Consider the following 15,158-nt stretch of genomic DNA (forward strand, 5'->3'; position numbering starts at 1 on the left):
ATGGCCCACAATCCATGTCCGCAGAATTTCAGGCATTCTGCCAGGCCAATGGTATTCAACATCTGACATCCGCGCCGTTTTCGCCTCAGTCAAACGGTGCCGCTGAACGGTTGGTCCGGACTTTCAAGTCCCAGATGTTGAAGTTGAAAGAGTCGCATTCTCGGGAGGACGCGTTGTTGCACTTTTTGTCATCGTATCGCTCTCAGCCCCGAGATGGTCGCTCGCCGGCTGAGTTGCTCCACGGTCGTCCTCATCGAACCATGATGTCTTTGCTGCACCCGCCGCATCAGGTTCCTGTGCAGCGGCAGACTTCTGCTTTTGCTCCAGGCGACGTTGTATTCTATCGCAACCAACGAGGTTCACGGCGTTGGCTCGCAGGGCGCATTCTTCGCTGCCTTGGCCGCGCGATGTATTTGGTTTTGGGGGCCTCTGGTGAGGTGCGTCGGCATCTCAATCAGCTGCGCCTCTGTCGTCGCACGGGTTCTGCCGCTCCCCGTCTGCTTTCAGCGACGGTGCCGTCCGGTCAGCGGCCTGAGGACCCATCTACTGGCTCACCTCATCCCCAGGTGTTACCGACGATGCCTTCCATTTCGCCCCATGGCGACGCGCCGCCGCAGCCGCCGCTGCCGCCGCCTGTCCTCCAGCCGGCGCCGCCCGCAGTGGACGCTTCGCTGCAGCCGCCAAGCGCCTCCCTGGGTCACGCGCCGCCGATCGCTTCCCGTGACCAGCCATCCACCGCCATGGAACTCTTGCCCGCTCCGGACCACATGGCGTCTTCGCGCGTCGGGTACCCCGACGCAATGGAGATCGACCTTCCACCCCTCCTGTCTCTTTACGGGCGCATACACCGCGTGTTGACGTGCACCCTGGAATAGGTTTTCAGGCGTTTCCTAGCTCCCCTCGGACCGAATGGCCGGGTGCGGGTGGCACGGCCTCGCCTGTTGTTAGGCTCACCACCTCATCGCATACGTCAACATGGGGTCCTCCCCACGGCGGGCGGAAGCCTTATAACACGACCGTTCGCCGATTTGCGGGGGAGGAATGTGGTGTCTCCGCCAGACACCACTCTTGCTAGGTAGTAGTTTTAAATCGGCCGCGGTCCATTACTACATGTCGGACCCGCGTGTCGCCACTTTCAGGGATTGCAGACCGAACGCCACCACAAGGCAGGTCTCGAGAGACTGACTAGCACTCGCCCCAGTTGTACGGACGACGTAGCTAGCGACTATACTGACGAAGCCTCGCTCCTTTGCCGAGCCGGTAGTTAGAATAGCCTTCAGCTAAGTCAATGGCTACGACCTAGCAAGGCGCCATTAGTAACATTGCATGTATCTAAAGAGTCTCACTTGTATCGCCACAAGCTCCAAATGTACCAAAAGGATGGATTAAAGTTAAGTATTTCAAAAGCTACGTACTTTTCTTTATAGCATTCATTACGTATCCTGTTCAGAAATCACGCACCCTGCTTTAGCATAGCGCGTGCCTTTCGGCTTCCTCTCATTCTGTCTATGCTGTCTTGTCTGGACACAACACTGTGAGACCAGTTTTGCATTCCAATGCTTCACTTCAGGTTTACTCTATCACTTGGACCTTCACTTTGACCAAGAAACACAGATATTGCATCGGAATTACATACAAAGGGCACAATGCCGACTTAAGTAGAAGAAGACTGAGTTTTCTTGCTGACTATGTGTTGAGCCTTCCCTGTGAGACCAGTTTTAGATTCCGATGCACAACTGCATATTTACTCTACTCCTTGGACCTTCACATTGACGACGAAACTGTGAAATTGCTTCGGAATTAAATACTATAGCCACAATGCCGACTTCAGTACAAGAAGACTGAGTCTTCACACCGTCTATGTTTTGACCCTTTCCTGTAAAACCAGTTTTAGATTCCGATGCTTCACTTGAGGTTTACTGTATCCCTTGGACATTCACATTGACGATGAAACACTGATATCGCATCGGAATTAAATACATAAGGCACATAGCCGACATAAGTACTAGATGACTGAGTCTTCTTTCCGTCTATGTTTCGACCCTTCCCTGTGAGACCAGTTTTAGATTCCGATGCTTCACGTCAGGTTTACTGTATCCCTTGGGCCTTCACATTGACGATGAAACACTGAAATTGCATCGTAATTAAATACAAAAGGCACAATGCCGTCTTAAGTACAAGAAGACTGAGTCTTCTCTCTGTCTATGATTTGAGCCTTTCCTGTGTCACCAGTTTTAGATTCCGATTCACAACTGCAGATTTACTGCATCACTTGGACCTTCACATTGACGATGATACACAGAAATAGCATCGGAATTAAAAACATAGTGCACAATGCAGACTTAAGTAGAAGAAGACTGAGTTTTCTTGCTGTCTATGTTTTGAGCCTTCCCTGTGAGACCAGTTTTAGATTCCGATGCGTCACGTGAGGTTTACTGTATACCTTGGACTTTCACATAAACGATGAAGCACAAAAATTGCATCCGAATGAAATACAAAAGTCACAATACCGACTTAATTACATGAAGACTGAGTCTTCTTACGGTCTATGTTTTGAGCCCTTCCTGTGAGACCAGTTTTAGATTCCGATGCTTCACTTCTGGTTTATTGTATCCCTTGGACCTTCACATTAACGATGAAACGGAACAATTGTATCGGAATTAAATACAAAAGGCACAATGCCGACGTAAGTACAAGAAGACTTAGTCTTCTCACCGTCTGTGTTTTGAGCCTTTCCTGTGAGACCAGTTTTAGATTCCGATGCACAACTGCAGGTTTACTGTATCCCTTGGACCTCCAAATTGACGATGAAACACAGAAAATGGATCGGAATTAAATACACAAGGCACAATGCCGACTTACGTACAAGAAGACTGACTTTTGTTAGTGTCCATGTTTCAAGCCTGTCCTGTGTCACCAGTTTTAGATTCCGATGCACAACTGCAGGTTTACTGTATCCCTCGGGCCTTCACATTGATGATGAAACACAGAAATTGCATCGGAATGAAATACAAAGGGTACAATGCCGGCCTATGCACAAGAAGACTGAGTTTTCTTGCTGTCTATGTTTTGAGCCTTTGCTGTGAGACCAGTTTTAGATTCCGATGCTTCACATCAGGTTTACTGTATCCCTTGGACATTCACTTTAACGATGAAACACAAAAATAGCATCAGAATTAAATACAAAACTCACAGGGTCGCCTTAAGTACTAGAAGATTGACTTTTCGTAGTGTCTATGTTTGAGGCTCTCCTCTGTTACCAGTTTTAGATTCCGATGCACGACTGCAGGTTTACTGTATCCCTTGGGCCTTCTATTTGACGAAGAAACGCAGTATCTGTATCGGAATTAAATCAAGGGGCACAATGCCGGCTTATGTACAAGAAGACTGACTCTTCTTAGTGTCTATGTTTTGAGCATTTCCTGTGTCACCAGTTTTTGATTCCGATGCACAACTGCAGGTTTACTGTATCCCTTGTACCTTCACATTGACGATGAAACACAGAAATTGCATCGGAATAAAATACAAAAGGCACAATGCCGACTGAAGTACATGAAGACTGTGTCTTCTTACCGTCTATGTATGAGCCTATCCTGTAAGACCAGTTTTAGATTCCGATGCTTCACTTGAGGTTTACTGCACACCTTGGACCTTCACTTTGACGATGATACACAGAAATTGCATCGGAAATAAATGCAAAAGGAACAATGCCGACCTAAGTTCAAGAAGACTTAGTCATTTTACCAGCTATGTTATGAGCTATTCCTGTGGAACCAGTTTTAGTTTCCGATGATTCACGTCAGGTTTACAGCATCCCTTAAGCCTTCACATTGACAATGCAACACGGAAACTGCATCGGAATTAAATACAAATGGCACAATGCCGACTTAAGTACTAAAAGACTGAGTCAACTTACCGTCCATTTTTTGAGCCTCTCCCGTGAGACCAGTTTTAAATTTCGATGCATCACGTCAGGTTCTCTATCCCTTGGACCCTCACTTCGACGATGAAACACAAAAATTACATCGGAATTAAATACAAAAGGCACAATGCCGACTTAAGTACAAGAAGTCTGACTTTTCATAGTGTCTACGTTTCGAGCCCGTCCTGTGTCACCACTTTTAGATTCCGATGCTCAACTGCAGGTTTAGTGTATCCCTTGGACCTTCACATTGACTATGAAGCACAGAAATTGCATCGGAATTAAATGCGAAAGGCACAATGCCAAATTATGTACAGGAAGACTGAGTTTTCTTACGGTCTACGTTTTGAGCCTTTGCTGTGAGACCAGTTATAGATTCCGATGTCTTACTTCAGCTTTACTGTAACCCATAGACCTTCACTTTGACGATGAAACACTGACTAATCTTAGTGTCTATGGTTTGAGCCTGTCCTGTGTCACCAGCTGTAGATTCCGATGCTCAACAGGAGATTTACTGCATCCCTTGGACCACCACAGTGACGATGAAACACAGAAATTGCATCGGAATTAAATACAAAAGGCACAAGGTCGCCTTAAGTACTAGAAGATTGACTTTTTTTAGTGTCTATGTTTGAGCCTCGCCTGTGTTTCCAGTTTTAGATTCCGATGCACGACTGCAAGTTTACTGTATCACTTGGGCCTTCACTTTGACGATGAAACACAGTAATTGCATCAGAATTAAATCAAAGGGCACAATGCCGACTTAAGTACAAGAAGACTGACTTTTCATAGTGTCCATATTTTGAGCCTCTCCTGAGTCACCAGTTTTAGATTCGAATGCACAACTGCAGGTTTACTGTATCCCTTGTAACTTCACATTGACGATGAAACACAGAAATTGCATCGGAATTAAATACTTAAGGCACAATGAAGACTTAAGTACAAGAAGACTGTGTTTTCTTACCGTCTATGTATGAGCCATTCCTGTGAGCACACTTTTAGATTCCAATGCTTCACTTGAGGTTTACTGTTTACCTTGGACCTTAACTTTGACGATGAAACAAAGAAATTGCATCGGAATTAAATGCAAAAGACACAATGCCGACTTAAGTTCAAGAGGACTGAGTCTTCTTACCGTCTATGTTTTCAGCCTTCCTGTGAGACCAGTTTTAGAATCCGACGCTTCACTTCAGGTTTACTGTATCCCTTTGACATTCACTTTCACGATGAATCACAAAAATTGCATCGGAATTAAATACAAAAGGCACAAGGTCGCCTTAACTACTAGAAGATTGACTTTTCATCGTTACTATGTTTCAGCCTCTCCTGTGTCACCAGTTTTAGATTCCGATGCACGACTGCAGGTTTACTGTATCCCCTGGGCCTTCACTTTGACGATGAAAGACAGGAATTGCATCCGAATTAAATTCAAAGGGCACAATGCCGGCTTATGTTCTAGAAAACTGACTTTTCTTAGTGTCTGTGATTTGAGCCTATACTGTGAGACCAGTTGTAGATGGCAATGCTTCACTTCAGGTTTACTGTATCGCTTGGACCTTCACTATGACGTGAAACACAGAAATTGCATCGGATGTAAATACAAAGAGCGCAATGCTGACTTAAGTACAAGAAGACTGACTATTCTTAGTGTCGATATTTTGAGCCTTTCGTGTGTCACCAGTTTTAGATTCTGATGCTCAACTGCAGACTTACTGCATCCCTTGGACCCTCACATTGACGAAGGAACACAGAAATTGCATCGGAATTTAATACAAAGGGCACATAGCCCACTTCAGTAGAAGAAGACTATGTTTTCTTGCTGTATATGTTATGAGCCTTCCCTGTGAGACCAGTTTTAGACTCAGATGCTTCACGTCAGGTTTATTGTATCCCATGGACCTTCGCATTCACGATGAAACACAGGAATTGCATCGGAATTAAATGCGAAAGGCACAATGCCTACATACGTACAAGAAGACTGAGTCTTCTAACTGTCTATGGTTTGAGCCTTTCCTGTGTCACCAGTTTTAGATTCCGGTGCACAACTGCAGGTTTACTGTATCCCTTGGCCCTTCTCATTAACGATGAAACACAGAAATTGCATCGGAATTAAATACAAAAAGCACAATGCCGACTTACCTGCATGAAGACTGACAATTGTCAGTGCCTATGTTTCCAACTTATCCTGTGTCACAAGTTTTAATTCCGAAGCTCAACTGCAGATTTACTGCATTCCTTGGACCAACACATTGACGATGAAACACAGATATTGCATCGGAAGTAAATACAAAGGGCACAATGCCGACTTAAGTAGATAAAGACTGAGTTCACTTGCTGTATATGTTTTGAAATATCCCTGTAAGACCAGTTTTAGACTCCGATGCTTCACGTCATGTTTACTGAATCCCTTGGACCTTCACATTGACGATGGAACACTGAAATTGCATCGGAATTAAATGCGAAAGGCACAATGCCGACATAAGTACAAGAAGGCTGAATCTTCTTACTGTCAATGGTTTGAGCCTTTACTGTGTCGACAGTTTTAAATTCCGATGCTCAACTGCAAATTTACTGCATCGCCTGGACCATCACATTGACGATGAAACATAGAAATTGCATTGGAATTAAATACAAAGTGCACAATGCCGACTTAAGTAGAAGAAGACTGAGTTTTCTTGCTGTCTATTACCTGGGCCTTCCCTTTGAGACCAGTTTTAGATTCCGAGTCTTCACTTCAGGTTTACTGTATCCCTTGCACATTCACTTTAACGATGAATCACAAAAATTGCATCAGAATTAAATACAAAAGGCACAAGGTCGCCTTAAGTACTAGAAGATTGACTTTTCATCGTTACTATGTTTCAGCCTCTCCTGTGTCACCAGTTTTAGATTCCGATGCACGACTGCAGGTTTACAGTATCCCCTGGGCCTTCACTTAGACGATGAACCACAGGAATTGCATCTGAATTAAATACAAAGGGCACAATGCCGGCTTATGTTCAAGAAAACTGACTTCTCTTAGTGTCTATGATTTGAGCCTTTACTGTGAGACCAGTTGTAGATGCCAATGCTTCAATTCAGGTTTACTGTATCACTTGGACCTTCACTATGACGTGAAACACAGAAATTACATCAAATTTAAATACCAAAGGCACAATGCCGACTTAAGTACAAGCAGACTGACTTCTCATGGTGTCTATGCTTCGAGCCTGACCTGTGTCACCAGTTTTAGATTCCGATGCACAACTGCAGATTTACTGTATCCCTTGGACCTTCACATTGACGATGTAGCACAGAAATTGCATGGTAACTAAATACAAATGGCACAGTATAGAATTATGTTCAAGAAGACTGAGTCTTCTTACGGTCTATGGATTGAGCCTTTGCTGTGAAACCAGTTTTGGATTCCGATGCTTCACTTCAGGTTTACTGTATCCCTTAGACCTTCACGTTGACGATAAAACTCATAGATTGCATCGGAATTAAATACAAAAGGCACAATGCAGACATAGGTACATAAAGACTGCGTCTTCTTACTGCCTACGATTTGAGTCCTTCCTGTGTCACCAGCTTTAGATTCCGATGCGTCACTTCAGGTTTACTCTATTCCTTGGACCTTCACATTGGTGATGAAACACAGAAATTGCATTGGAATTAAATACAAAAGGCACAATGCTGGCTTAAGTACAAGAGGCCTGAGTCTTCTTACCATCTATGTTTTGAGCCTTTCCTGTGAAACCAGTTTTAGATTTCGATGCTTCACTACAGGTTTACTGTATCCGCAGGACCTCCACATTTCCGATGAAACACAGAAATTGCATCGGAATTTAAAAAAAAAAGGCACAATGCCGACTTTTGTACAAGAAGACTGACTATTCTTAGTGTCTATTTATTGAGCCTTTCCTGTGTCACCAGTTTTCGATTCCGATGCTCAACTGCAAATTTACTGCATCGCTAGGTCCATCACATTGACAATGAAACACAGAACTTGCATCGGAATTAAATACAAAGTGCACAATGCCGACTTAAGTAGAAGAAGACTGAGTTTTCTTGCTGTCTATGATCTGAGCCTTACCTGTGATAACAGTTTTAGACTCCGATGCTTGACGTCAGGTTTACTGTATCCCTTGGACATTCACATTGACGATGAAACACTGAAATTGCATCAGAATTAAATGCGAAAGGCACAATGCCGACTTAAGTACAAGAAGACTGAGTCTTCTTTCTGTCTATGGTTTGAGCCTTTCCTGTGTCACCAGTTTTAGATTTCGATGCACAACTGCAGGTTTACTGCTTCCCTTGGACCTTCACATTGACGGTGACACACAAAAATTGCATCGAAAAATAATACAAAAGGCACAATGCCGACTTAAGTAGTAGAAGACTGACTTTTCTTTGGGTCTATGTTTTGAGCCTATCCTGTGTCACCAGTTTTAGATTTCGATGCACAATTACATTTTTACTGTATCCCTTGTACCTTCACATTGATGATGAAACACAGATATTGAATCGTAATTAAATGCAAAAGGCACAATGCCGACTTAAGTACAAGAGGACTGACTTTTCTTAGTGTCTATGCTTTGAGCTTTTCCTATGTCCCCATTTATAGATTATGATGCACAACTGGAGATTTACTGTATCCCGTCGACCTTCACATTGACGATGAAACACAGAAATTGCATCGGAATTAAATACAAAAGGCACAATGCCGACTTAAGTACAAGTTGACGGCCTTTTCTTAGTGTCTATATTTCGTGCCTGTCCTGGATCACCAGTTTTAGAATCCGATGCACAACTGCAGGTTTACTGCATCAATTGAACCTTCACATTGACGATGAAACACAGAAATGGCATCGGAATTAAATACAAAGGGCACAATGCCCACTTAAGTAGAAGAAGACTGAGTTTTCTTGCTGTCTTTGTTATGAGCCTTCCCTGTGAGACCAGTCTTAGATTCCGATGCTTCGCTTCAGGTTTACTGTATCCTTGGACCTTCACATTGACGATGAAACACAGAAATTGCATTGGAATTAAATACAAAACGCACAATGCTGACTTAAGTACAAGAAGACTGACTTTTCTTAATGTCTATATTTGGGCTTTTCTTCTGTCACCGGTTTTACATTCCGATGCACAACTGGTGGTTTACTGTTTCCCTTGGACTTTCACATTCCCTATGAAACACAGGAATTGCGCCGGATTTAAATACAAAAGGCACAATGCCGACTTAAGTACAAGAGTACTTACTTTTCTTAGTGTCTATGGTTTGAGCCTTTCCTATGAGACCAGTTTTAGATCCCGATGCTTCACTTCAGGATTGCTGTATCCCTTGGACATCCATATTGACGATGCAACACAGATATTGCATCGGAATTAAATACAAAAGGCACAATACCGACTTAAGTACAAGAAAACTGACTTTTCTTAGTGCCTATGTTTTGAGCCTTTCCTTTGGGACCTGTTTTAGATTCCGATGCTTCACTTCAGGTTTACTGTATCCCTTGGACATTCCCTTTGACGATGAATCCCAAATATTTCATCGAAATTAAATACAAAAGGCACAATGCCAACTTAAGTACAAGACGACTGACTTTTCTTTGTGTCTATGTTTTGATCCTTTCCTGTGAGACCAGTTTTAGATTCCGATGCTTACCTTCTGGTGTACTGTATCCCTTGGACCTTCACACTGACGATGAAACACTAATATTGCATCGGAATTAAATACAATGGGCACAATGCCGACTAAGTACAAGAAGACTGAGTTTTCTTGCTGTCTAAGATTTGAGCCTTCCCTGTGAGACCAGAATTAGATTCTGAAGCAACACGTCAGGATTATTGTGTCCCTTGGACCTGCACATTGACGATCAAACACTGATATTGCATCGGAATTAAATACAAAAGTCACAATGCCGACTCAAGTACAAGAAGACTGAGTCTTCTTACTGACTACGATTTGAGCCTTTCCTGGGTCACCAGCATTAGACTCCGATGCTTCACTTCAGGTTTACTGTATCCCTTGGACCTTCACATTGACGATGAAACACGGAAATTGCATCTGAATTAAATACTAAAGTCAAAAGGCCGACATAAGTACATGAAGACTAAGTCCTCTTACAGTCTATGTTTTGGGCCTTATCTGTGAGACCAGATTTTGATTCCGACGCTTCACTTACGGTGTACTGTATCCCTTGGACCTTAACTTTGACGATGAAACACTGATATTGCATCGGAATTCAATACAAAAGCCACATGCCGACTTAAGTACAAGAAGACTTATTCTTCTTTCTGTCTATGTTTTCAGCCTTCCCTGTGAGACCAGATTTAGATTCGGATGCTTCACTTCATGTTTACTGTATTCCTTGGACCTTCACTTTGACGATGAAACACAAAAATTGGATCGTAATTATATACAAAAATGACAATGCCGCCTTAAGTACAAGAAAACTGACCTATCTTTGTGTCTGTAAATGAGCCTTTCCTGTGTCACCAGTTTTAGATCGCGATGCATGACTGCAGGTTTACAGTATCCCTTGGACCTTCACATTGACGATGCAACTCAGTAAATGCATAGGAATTAAATACAAAAATCACAATGCCGACTTAAGTACAAGAAGACTGACTTTTCTTAGTGTCTATGAATTGAGCCTTTCCTGTGAGACCAGTTTTAGATTCCAATGCTTCACTTCAGGTTTACTGTATCCTTGGGCCTTGACGTTGGCGAATAAACACAGAAAATGCATCGGAATTAACCACAAGAGGAAAAATGCCGACTTAAGTACAAGAAGACTGAGTTTTCTAACTGTCTATGTTTTGAGCCTTTCCTGTGAGACCAGTTTTAGATTCCGATGCTTCACTTCAGGTTTACTGTATACCTTGGACCTTCACTTTGACGATGAAACACAACAATTGCATCGGGATTAAATACAAAAGCCATAATGCTGACTTAAGTACAAGAAGACTACCTGTCTTACTATCTATGTTTTGATTCTTCCCTGTGAGACCAGTTTTAGTTTCCGATGCTTCACTTGAGGTTTACTGTATCCCTTGGAGCTTCTCATTGACGATGAAACACAGAAATTGCATCGGAATTAAATACAAAAGGCACAATGCCGACTTATGTACAAGAACACTGAGTCTTCTTACCGTCTATGCTTTGAGCCTTTTCTGTGAGACCAGTTCTAGATTCCGATGCATCACTTCAGGTTTTCTGTATCCATTGGACGTTCATATTGACGATGAAACACAGAAATTGCATCGGAATTAAATACAAAAGGCACAAGGCCGACTTAAGTACAAGAAGACCTATTCTTCTTTCTGTCTATGTTTTGAGCCTTCCCTGTGAGAATAGATTTAGATTCGGAAGCCTCACTTCATGTTTACTGTATCCCTTGGACCTTCACTTTGACGATGAAACACAAAAATTGGATCGGAATTAAATACAAAAGGGACAATGCTGCTTTAAGTACAAGAAGACTGACCTATCCTTGTGTCTTTGATTGAGCCTTTCCTGTGTCACCTGTTTTAGATTGCGATGCACGACTGCTGGTTTACAGTATCCCTTGGACCTTCACTTTGACGATGAAACATAGTAATTGCATTGGAATTAAATACAAATGGCACAATGCAGACTTAATTACCAAACGACTAACTTTTCTTAGGGTCTATAATTTGAGCCTTTCCTGTGAAGCCAGTTTTACATTCTTATGCCTCACTTCAGACTTCCTGTATGAATTTGACCTTCACTTCGACGATGAAACACTGAAATTGCATAGGAATTAAATATAAGTGGCACAATGCCGACTTACGAAAAGAAGACTGAGTTTTCGAGCTGTCTAAGTTTTGAGCCTTACATGTGAGACCAGATTTAGATTCCGAAGCTACACGTGAGGTTTATTGTGTCCTTTCGACCTTCGCATTGACGATGAAACACAGAAATTGCATCGGAATTAAATGCAAAAGGCACCTTGCCGACTTAAGTACAAGGAGACTGACTTTTCTTAGTGTCTACGTTCTGAGCCTTTCCTGTGTCACCAGTTTTAGATTCCGATGCACAACTGCTGGTTTACTGTATCCCTTCGACCTTCACATTGACGATGAAACACAGAAATTGCATCGGAATTAAATACAAAAGCACAATGCCGAATTAAGCACAAAGATACTGACTTTTCTTAATGTCTATGTTCCCAGCCTTTACTGTGTCACCAGTTTTAGAATTCGATGCACAACTGCAGGTTTACAGTATCCCTTGGACCTTCAGTATGTCGATGAAACACAAAAATTGCATCGGAATCTAATACAAAAGGCACAATGCCGACTTAAGTACAAGAAGACTAAGTCTTCTTACTGTCTATGTTTTGAGCCTTCCCTGTGAGACCAGTTTTAGATTCCGATGCTTCACTTCAGGTTTACTGTATCCCTTGGATCTTCACTATGACGATGAAACACACAAATTGCATCGGAATTAAATACAAAAGGCACAATGCCGACTTAAGCATTACAGGACTGTGTCCTCTTACTCTCAATGATTTGAGCCTTCCCTGTGATACCAGCTTTAGATTCCGATGCACAACTGCTGGTTTACTGTATCCCTTCGACCTTCACATTGACGATGAAACACAGAAATTGCATCGGAATTAAATATAAAAGCTCAATGCCGAATTAAGTACAAGGAGACTGACTTTTCTTAGTGTCTATGTTTGGAGCCTTTCCTGTGTCACAAGTTTTAGATTCCATTGCACAACTGCTGGTTTACCGTATACCTTGGACCTTCACATTGACGATGAAACACAGAAATTGCATCGGAATTAAATACAAAATGCACAATGCCGACTTAAGTACAAGAAGACATATTCTTCTTTCTGTCTATGTTTTGAGCCTTCCCTGTAAGAATAGATTTAGATTCGGATGCTTCAGTTCGTGTTTACTGTATCCCTTGGACCTTCACTTTGACGAAGCAACACAAAAATTGGATCGGAATTAAATACAAAAGGGACAATGCCGCCATAAGTACAAGAAGACTGACCTATCTTTGTGTCTGTGATTGAGCCTTTCCTGTGTCACCAGTTTTAGATTGCGATGCACGACTGCAGGTTTACAGTATCCCTTGAACCTTCACTTTGACGATGAAACATAGTAATTGCATCGGAATTAAATACAATTGGCACAAATCAGGCTTAATTACCAAACGACTGACTTTTCATAGGGTCTATAATTTGAGCCTTTCCTGTGAGGCCAGTTTTACATTCCGATGCTTCACTTCAGACTTCCTGTATGAATTGGACCTTCACTTCGACGATGAAACACTGAAATTGCATAGGAATTAAATATAAGGGGCACAATGCCGACTTAAGAGAAGATGCCTGAGTTTTCGAGCTGTCTAAGTTTTGAGCCTTACATGTGAGACCAGATTTAGATTCCGAAGCTACACGTCAGGTTTATTGTGTCCTTTCGACCTTCACATTGACGATAAAACACTGAAATTGCATCGGAATTAAATACAAAAGCACAATGCCGAATTACGTACAAGGACACTGACTTTACTTAATGTCTATGGTTCCAGCCTCTACTGTGTCACCAGTTTTAGTTTTCGATGCACAACTGCAGGTACTGTATCCCTTGGACCTTCACTAAGACGATGAAACACAGAAATTGCATCGGAATTAAATTTAATGGGTCAATGCCGACTTAGGTACAAGAAGACTAACTTTTCTTAGTGTCTATGTTATGATTCTTTCCTGTGAGACCAGTTTTAGATTCCGATGCTTGACTTGAGGTTTACTGTATCCCTTGGGCCTTCACTTTCACGATGAAACACAGAAATTGAATCGGAATTCAATACAAAAAGCACAATGCAGACATAGGTACAGGAAGACTGAGTCTTCTTACCGTCTATGTTTTGAGCCTTTCCAGTGAGACCAGCTTTAGATTCCGATACTTAACTTCAGGTTTACAGTCTCCCTTGGACCTTCTCTTTGACGATGAAACACAAAAATCTGCATTGGAAAATACAATAGGCGCCATGCCGACTTATGTACAACAAGACTAAGTCTTCTTACTGTCCATGTTTTGAGCCTTCCCTGTGAGACTAGTTTTAGATGCCGATGCTTCACTTCAAGATTACTGTATCCCTTGGACCTTCACATGACGATGAATCACAGAAATTGCATCGGCATTAAATACAAAAGGCACAACGCCGACTTAAGCACTAGAAGACTGTGTCTTCTTACTCTCTATGATTTGAGCCTTCCCTGTGTCACCAGTGTTAGATTCCGATGCTTAACTTCATGTTTACTATATCCCTTGGACCTCCACATTCACGATCAAACACAGAAATTGCATCGGAATTAAATACAAAAGCCACAATGCCGACTTAAGTACAAGAAGACCTAGTCTTCTTACTATCTATGTTTTGAGCCTTCCCTGTGAGATCTGTTTTAAATTCCGATGCCTCACTTCAGCTTTACTGTATAACTTGGACCTTCACTTTGACGATGAAACACAACAATTGCATCGGAATTAAATACAAAGGCAAAATGCCGACTTAAGTGCAAGAAGACTGACTTTCCTTAGTGTCTATGTTTCGAGCCTTTCCTGTGTCACCAGTTTTATAATCCGATGCACAACTGCAGGTTTACTGTATCGCTTGGAACTTCACATTCACGATTAAACACAGAAATAGCATCGGAATTAAATACAAAGAGCACAATGCCCAATTAAGTACAAGAAGACTGACTTCTCTTAGTGTCTATGATTTGAACCTTTCCTGTGAGACCAGTTTTAGATTCCAATGCTTCACTTCAGGTTTACTGTATCCCTTGGACCTTCACTTTGACGATGAAACACAGAAATTGCATCGGAATAAAAAACAAAATGCACAATGCCGACGTATGTACAAGAAGACTGAGTCTTCCTACCGTCAATGTTTGAGCTTTTCCTGTGAGACCAGTTTTAGATTCCGATGCTTCACTGCAGGTTTACCGTATCCCTTGGACCTTCCCTTTGACGATGAAACACTGAAATTGCATCGGAATTAATTACAAAAGGCACAACGCCGACTTTAGTACAAGAAGACTGAGTCATCTCACTGTCTATCTTTTGAGCTTTCCCTGTGAGACCTGTTTTAGATTCGGATGCTTCACTTCAGGTTTACTGTATCCTTTGGCCGTTCACTTTGACAATGAAACACAAAAATTGGACCGGAATTTTAAAAAAAAGGCACGCTGCCGCCTTAAGTACA

Source organism: Schistocerca serialis, unplaced genomic scaffold (assembly GCF_023864345.2).
Source record: "Schistocerca serialis cubense isolate TAMUIC-IGC-003099 unplaced genomic scaffold, iqSchSeri2.2 HiC_scaffold_1352, whole genome shotgun sequence".
Classification (NCBI taxonomy): domain Eukaryota; kingdom Metazoa; phylum Arthropoda; class Insecta; order Orthoptera; family Acrididae; genus Schistocerca; species Schistocerca serialis.